This window comes from Triturus cristatus, chromosome 12, assembly GCF_964204655.1.
Source record: "Triturus cristatus chromosome 12, aTriCri1.1, whole genome shotgun sequence".
Taxonomy (NCBI): Eukaryota; Metazoa; Chordata; class Amphibia; order Caudata; family Salamandridae; genus Triturus; species Triturus cristatus.
In genome coordinates, this window is record NC_140595.1 from 720000045 (window position 1) to 720007940 (window position 7896).

Genomic DNA, 7896 nt, shown 5'->3' on the forward strand with positions numbered 1-7896 from the left:
TTACTGTAAGCTGCATGCAAATATTTTGTTTGAAAGTATTCAAGTTGTCCCACATCAGAGTACTGATATTCTGCAATGCGCTTTTTAAAAACAATGTTTTTTTCATCATGCACGTTCTGTCCTAAAAACAAAAATTGCATGAGTATATCTCTGGATCTGTAAAAGGATACGCTTGCATGCAAACTCTCATGTGGCACTCAATTTTTTGGACCCTGTTGCACTCTGTTTTTGCGCTGCTTTTAGTCTACGACCCATATTACAGAAGTCTACCATCTCTGAGTATTTGTGACTCCTTTGTAAGTACCTTATCTTTAATCCTTGAAGAGCTCTATAATAAATGGGTCCGTCAAAGATTGCTTGAATGGAAGATAAAAGAAGGCCCACTTGTCTCACCAAATGCCGTAGAGAAACCTGATGTTTTACTCACGTAATCCTCAGTTAATTTTTGTTAGACATGGCATCCTTAAGGTGGCCTACCAGCGACCTTTTTGCTTTTCACCTCACGTTTTGCTCTATCTTTATGTTGGCCTTAGGACTCTAATCACTTTATCACTACTGTGAGAAAGTGGCTCTGTATATACTGTTCCCAAAAAGGTACAGTGTGCACAGAGTCCTCAGTGCCCAGAGGTTTGACAGAGGCTAAAGTTTGATATAACCTTACTCTCTAAAGTGGTAGCTTGCTCGAGCAGTAAGGCAGTATCCGAGGACAGTGTAAAGCATTTGTTGTACACACTCAGTCAGCAAATGGTCTCACACACTCAAGAACTGAACTCTAGGCCAATGGTTTGTATAAAAAATATATCGTTGTTTTATTTTAGAACCAACAATAGGTATCAAAATATACTTTCTCAGAATAAGATGCTTTAGTTAAAAACTTTGCAATAGGCAATTGACTTTTGCAGGTAATAGTTACAGTTTATTGCAATAGGAAACACAATTTCAAATACAATAATACATTGAGCTCAATGGGAATTTTAAGTTATATGCAATTAATTACTTTCAGGATTACTTTTCTAAATCCAGGACTGGATCCTAGATTCAGTCCTGGGACAGTTCTTGGAAACAAGTGAGTAAATTCGTTTTAGTAACTGTTGTGATTTTCAAGCAATATTTTGCTATTTTAAAAGTTGACACTTAGAAATTTTTTCTGATCAAATTACCAATGTTATCCTATGGAAGGAAATTCACTTAGCAGGTAGGTGGGGTTATGGTTACTTTTTCTATGTCAGTGTTGGATCCTAGATCCAGCACTACTGTACCACCTGTAAGCAGTTGAGAAACTGCGTTTAAGTTATACAAGCGATTTTTAAGGAATATTTATAAGTTTGCAAAATCGACACTTAGAAGAAATTTTACAGAAAAACAGTCAATGGTTTCCTATGGAAGAAAATTCAAGTTACGGGTAAAGTACATTCTCGTTACTTTGGTAATTCAGTGCTGGGCTCCTAGGCTCAGTACTGGGACATCTATCTAAAACAGGTAAGCAATTACGTTTTCACAATTGGTACGATTTTTAAAGAATATTTGTAAGTTTCAAAAATCGACACTTAGAAACTTTGTCAGCAAAAAGCAAGCAATGATATCCTATGGAAGAAAATTCGAGTTACTGGTAAGTACGGTTAAAATTACTTTTCAGGGTCAGTACTGAGCTACAAGATGCAGCACTGAGGTCTCTCCTGATAACAGGTGAGTAAATCAGAATTCGTTGTTCGGCTGATTTTAGATGAATATTTTAAAGTTCCAAAACTCCACACTTAGAAGAAATTCCAAGTGGAACCAGTCAATGTTAGCCTATGGAAGAGAAGTGAGTTATCGGCTTTTAGGTAAGTACTCGACTGGCAGAGTTATGGTTCTGGGCATAGACTCAAGGGTCTCCCAGGGGAGTCCCAGTCTACTTGCCAAGCCCTAAACTCCCCTTTTATTACATATAATTTACCCCTAAGGTAGGCCCTAGGTAGTCCTAGGTGCATGATGCTATGCAAGTAAAAGATAAGATATGTACTTTGGTGGTTTGCATGTCCTGTAAGTACCAAACAGTCTATTTCATTTTTCACTACTGTGAGGTCTACCTCTCTCATAGGTTAGCATTGGGTATTCCCCTATACTTTTTATTTGGTAATTCCATATCGGAGAGGAGTAGCTTTATTTATTTATTGAAAATCCTACTTACTGGTGAGGTTGGATTTAACTTTACTATTTTAGAAATGCCACTTTTAGAGAGTGAACATTTCTCTGCACTTACTGCTCTATTTACCTGAAACCAGGCCCCAATACACATCTGGATTGCGCTGGGTGACAGCAACATTTGTGCCTTCCCTGTAGAGAGCCACAACACAGGTTACTCAACTGCACCTGGGGGGTGAGCTCCGCTCCCCCTCCACCCACAATAGGTTCAAGAACGATAATTTATGTAAGTAAATACATTATAGCTACAGCTTATAATCATGTTAAATTAAATATTTTGTTGTTAGATGGTTTAAATATTTAAACCTCTGGTACATTTGGTAATTCTGTAAAAGCAGAACCCAACTGCCGTAACATTGCCAACCACAATGCCGTAATTTGGATTCGAACCAAGGTTGCTGCGGCCACAACGCAGAGTACTAACCACTATACGATCACGGCGAGCTACATGGGGTCAATGCCATACGCTAACATGGAGAATTTATAATTTGGAACACTCAGGGCTGCTCCTGTGATAGGCTGGATGTATTCATTCCTTCCTCATTCCTCATACAGAGGCTGCGTCTCCTCAGTGGTTGATAGGCTGAAACCGTTTCCTGGCCGCCTGCTTGTGAACTGCCAGGAGTCAAAGATAACACATTACACTTGCGGGCCTGTGATGGGACACCAATGCAGAGAAACCCACTTGGCACAGACCTTCGATTCTGTCTATTAGACCTGCATCTTCCCTGCACCTTTCAAGCCATTTGTATGTGAAGCAAGAAAGAGTTAAGGAGTGATCCATCTACACTTTTATAGGGAGGATGCCGCCGTGAGCTCCTCCCAGCTAATCACACGAACAGCAGTAAAGTAATATAAATACACAGTTGAGGGCGGGCTGCAAGGTCATGTTTTTGAGTAATTATTGAAACTGACCTCAGTGGCTCATTAGCAGAGCTGCGGCTAATGACTGGTTCCAAATCATGATGAAGCAAGCACCATGGCTCGTAGGGGACCCACAACACGCTTTTCTTAGCTCACTGAATTAAAGTATAAACTTCCGCCGTGTGTGAGTGGTAAAGGCTTGTTAATATGGTTCCTTTTCCAATTCAAGTCTGACAACAAGAGGCAGAAACCACGTGGCTTCGAAAGCTCTGGATTTTAGCCACCAACCACAGAGAAAGAGAGAACTGGCAGTATGAGAGTTGGAGAAAACAGGAGCGGGAGCAAGGAGCTCAAATGAGATTAATGGCGCGTAAATAGAGAGTGTAAAGGAACAGTTACACAGCTAAGAAAAGGGAAAGAAAGACTAAGGAAAAAAACACAGAAAGAGCCTGTAGATGAAATTCTCTTCCTGGGACAGCAGATTAAGAGAAATTACATAGGGAGAGGTTAAGCATGTAACACGGGGGAGAATAAAAAAGAAAATGCAGTTTTATGAAGTGTGTTTGCCAAATCCAGCCAGCACTTTTGTTCTATTTCTCTCTTTGCATCTTTTATTGGTAAAGTAAGTTTCAAGTGCATGCCCAGGTATGATTGAGAGAGCAATGGTATAATAATTTGAAGCGTTTACACCAGTGCTAAAGTAGGAAGAGAGATGTAGCAAAGACATGATAGAGGTAGCGATAATAAATATGTGGAGAGGCAATAGTGACACAAAAATAAGCCACCTATTTATAAAACTGAAATTGAAGAAATACTAAAGGTTAACTTCTGAAATTGTAGCCGATAATAACAAGATTCTCGTTGTTGGCAGGATTCGAACCTGCGCGGGGAGACCCCAATGGATTTCAAGTCCATCGCCTTAACCACTCGGCCACAACAACTTACTGTAAGCTGCATGCAAATATTTTGTTTGAAAGTATTCAAGTTGTCCCACATCAGAGTACTGATATTCTGCAATGCGCTTTTTAAAAACAATGTTTTTTTCATCATGCACGTTCTGTCCTAAAAACAAAAATTGCATGAGTATATCTCTGGATCTGTAAAAGGATACGCTTGCATGCAAACTCTCATGTGGCACTCAATTTTTTGGACCCTGTTGCACTCTGTTTTTGCGCTGCTTTTAGTCTACGACCCATATTACAGAAGTCTACCATCTCTGAGTATTTGTGACTCCTTTGTAAGTACCTTATCTTTAATCCTTGAAGAGCTCTATAATAAATGGGTCCGTCAAAGATTGCTTGAATGGAAGATAAAAGAAGGCCCACTTGTCTCACCAAATGCCGTAGAGAAACCTGATGTTTTACTCACGTAATCCTCAGTTAATTTTTGTTAGACATGGCATCCTTAAGGTGGCCTACCAGCGACCTTTTTGCTTTTCACCTCACGTTTTGCTCTATCTTTATGTTGGCCTTAGGACTCTAATCACTTTATCACTACTGTGAGAAAGTGGCTCTGTATATACTGTTCCCAAAAAGGTACAGTGTGCACAGAGTCCTCAGTGCCCAGAGGTTTGACAGAGGCTAAAGTTTGATATAACCTTACTCTCTAAAGTGGTAGCTTGCTCGAGCAGTAAGGCAGTATCCGAGGACAGTGTAAAGCATTTGTTGTACACACTCAGTCAGCAAATGGTCTCACACACTCAAGAACTGAACTCTAGGCCAATGGTTTGTATAAAAAATATATCGTTGTTTTATTTTAGAACCAACAATAGGTATCAAAATATACTTTCTCAGAATAAGATGCTTTAGTTAAAAACTTTGCAATAGGCAATTGACTTTTGCAGGTAATAGTTACAGTTTATTGCAATAGGAAACACAATTTCAAATACAATAATACATTGAGCTCAATGGGAATTTTAAGTTATATGCAATTAATTACTTTCAGGATTACTTTTCTAAATCCAGGACTGGATCCTAGATTCAGTCCTGGGACAGTTCTTGGAAACAAGTGAGTAAATTCGTTTTAGTAACTGTTGTGATTTTCAAGCAATATTTTGCTATTTTAAAAGTTGACACTTAGAAATTTTTTCTGATCAAATTACCAATGTTATCCTATGGAAGGAAATTCACTTAGCAGGTAGGTGGGGTTATGGTTACTTTTTCTATGTCAGTGTTGGATCCTAGATCCAGCACTACTGTACCACCTGTAAGCAGTTGAGAAACTGCGTTTAAGTTATACAAGCGATTTTTAAGGAATATTTATAAGTTTGCAAAATCGACACTTAGAAGAAATTTTACAGAAAAACAGTCAATGGTTTCCTATGGAAGAAAATTCAAGTTACGGGTAAAGTACATTCTCGTTACTTTGGTAATTCAGTGCTGGGCTCCTAGGCTCAGTACTGGGACATCGATCTAAAACAGGTAAGCAATTACGTTTTCACAATTGGTACGATTTTTAAAGAATATTTGTAAGTTTCAAAAATCGACACTTAGAAACTTTGTCAGCAAAAAGCAAGCAATGATATCCTATGGAAGAAAATTTGAGTTACTGGTAAGTACGGTTAAAATTACTTTTCAGGGTCAGTACTGAGCTACAAGATGCAGCACTGAGGTCTCTCCTGATAACAGGTGAGTAAATCAGAATTCGTTGTTCGGCTGATTTTAGATGAATATTTTAAAGTTCCAAAACTCCACACTTAGAAGAAATTCCAAGTGGAACCAGTCAATGTTAGCCTATGGAAGAGAAGTGAGTTATCGGCTTTTAGGTAAGTACTCGACTGGCAGAGTTATGGTTCTGGGCATAGACTCAAGGGTCTCCCAGGGGAGTCCCAGTCTACTTGCCAAGCCCTAAACTCCCCTTTTATTACATATAATTTACCCCTAAGGTAGGCCCTAGGTAGTCCTAGGTGCATGATGCTATGCAAGTAAAAGATAAGATATGTACTTTGGTGGTTTGCATGTCCTGTAAGTACCAAACAGTCTATTTCATTTTTCACTACTGTGAGGTCTACCTCTCTCATAGGTTAGCATTGGGTATTCCCCTATACTTTTTATTTGGTAATTCCATATCGGAGAGGAGTAGCTTTATTTATTTATTGAAAATCCTACTTACTGGTGAGGTTGGATTTAACTTTACTATTTTAGAAATGCCACTTTTAGAGAGTGAACATTTCTCTGCACTTACTGCTCTATTTACCTGAAACCAGGCCCCAATACACATCTGGATTGCGCTGGGTGACAGCAACATTTGTGCCTTCCCTGTAGAGAGCCACAACACAGGTTACTCAACTGCACCTGGGGGGTGAGCTCCGCTCCCCCTCCACCCACAATAGGTTCAAGAACGATAATTTATGTAAGTAAATACATTATAGCTACAGCTTATAATCATGCTAAATTAAATATTTTGTTGTTAGATGGTTTAAATATTTAAACCTCTGGTACATTTGGTAATTCTGTAAAAGCAGAACCCAACTGCCGTAACATTGCCAACCACAATGCCGTAATTTGGATTCGAACCAAGGTTGCTGCGGCCACAACGCAGAGTACTAACCACTATACGATCACGGCGAGCTACATGGGGTCAATGCCATACACTAACATGGAGAATTTATAATTTGGAACACTCAGGGCTGCTCCTGTGATAGGCTGGATGTATTCATTCCTTCCTCATTCCTCATACAGAGGCTGCGTCTCCTCAGTGGTTGATAGGCTGAAACCGTTTCCTGGCCGCCTGCTTGTGAACTGCCAGGAGTCAAAGATAACACATTACACTTGCGGGCCTGTGATGGGACACCAATGCAGAGAAACCCACTTGGCACAGACCTTCGATTCTGTCTATTAGACCTGCATCTTCCCTGCACCTTTCAAGCCATTTGTATGTGAAGCAAGAAAGAGTTAAGGAGTGATCCATCTACACTTTTATAGGGAGGATGCCGCCGTGAGCTCCTCCCAGCTAATCACACGAACAGCAGTAAAGTAATATAAATACACAGTTGAGGGCGGGCTGCAAGGTCATGTTTTTGAGTAATTATTGAAACTGACCTCAGTGGCTCATTAGCAGAGCTGCGGCTAATGACTGGTTCCAAATCATGATGAAGCAAGCACCATGGCTCGTAGGGGACCCACAACACGCTTTTCTTAGCTCACTGAATTAAAGTATAAACTTCCGCCGTGTGTGAGTGGTAAAGGCTTGTTAATATGGTTCCTTTTCCAATTCAAGTCTGACAACAAGAGGCAGAAACCACGTGGCTTCGAAAGCTCTGGATTTTAGCCACCAACCACAGAGAAAGAGAGAACTGGCAGTATGAGAGTTGGAGAAAACAGGAGCGGGAGCAAGGAGCTCAAATGAGATTAATGGCGCGTAAATAGAGAGCGTAAAGGAACAGTTACACAGCTAAGAAAAGGGAAAGAAAGACTAAGGAAAAAAACACAGAAAGAGCCTGTAGATGAAATTCTCTTCCTGGGACAGCAGATTAAGAGAAATTACATAGGGAGAGGTTAAGCATGTAACACGGGGGAGAATAAAAAAGAAAATGCAGTTTTATGAAGTGTGTTTGCCAAATCCAGCCAGCACTTTTGTTCTATTTCTCTCTTTGCATCTTTTATTGGTAAAGTAAGTTTCAAGTGCATGCCCAGGTATGATTGAGAGAGCAATGGTATAATAATTTGAAGCGTTTACACCAGTGCTAAAGTAGGAAGAGAGATGTAGCAAAGACATGATAGAGGTAGCGATAATAAATATGTGGAGAGGCAATAGTGACACAAAAATAAGCCACCTATTTATAAAACTGAAATTGAAGAAATACTAAAGGTTAACTTCTGAAATTGTAGCCGATAATAACAAGATTCT

The 7896-nt window shown here is 39.7% G+C and overlaps 1 non-coding gene across 1 annotated transcript; it reads right to left on the minus strand.

The window, feature by feature from the left end:
- Positions 1-3907: 3907 nt before the first annotated feature.
- On the minus strand, positions 3908-3989 carry TRNAS-UGA (transfer RNA serine (anticodon UGA)). The gene has a single exon. It is a non-coding gene; the product is annotated as a tRNA-Ser (tRNA).
- Positions 3990-7896: the final 3907 nt, after the last annotated feature.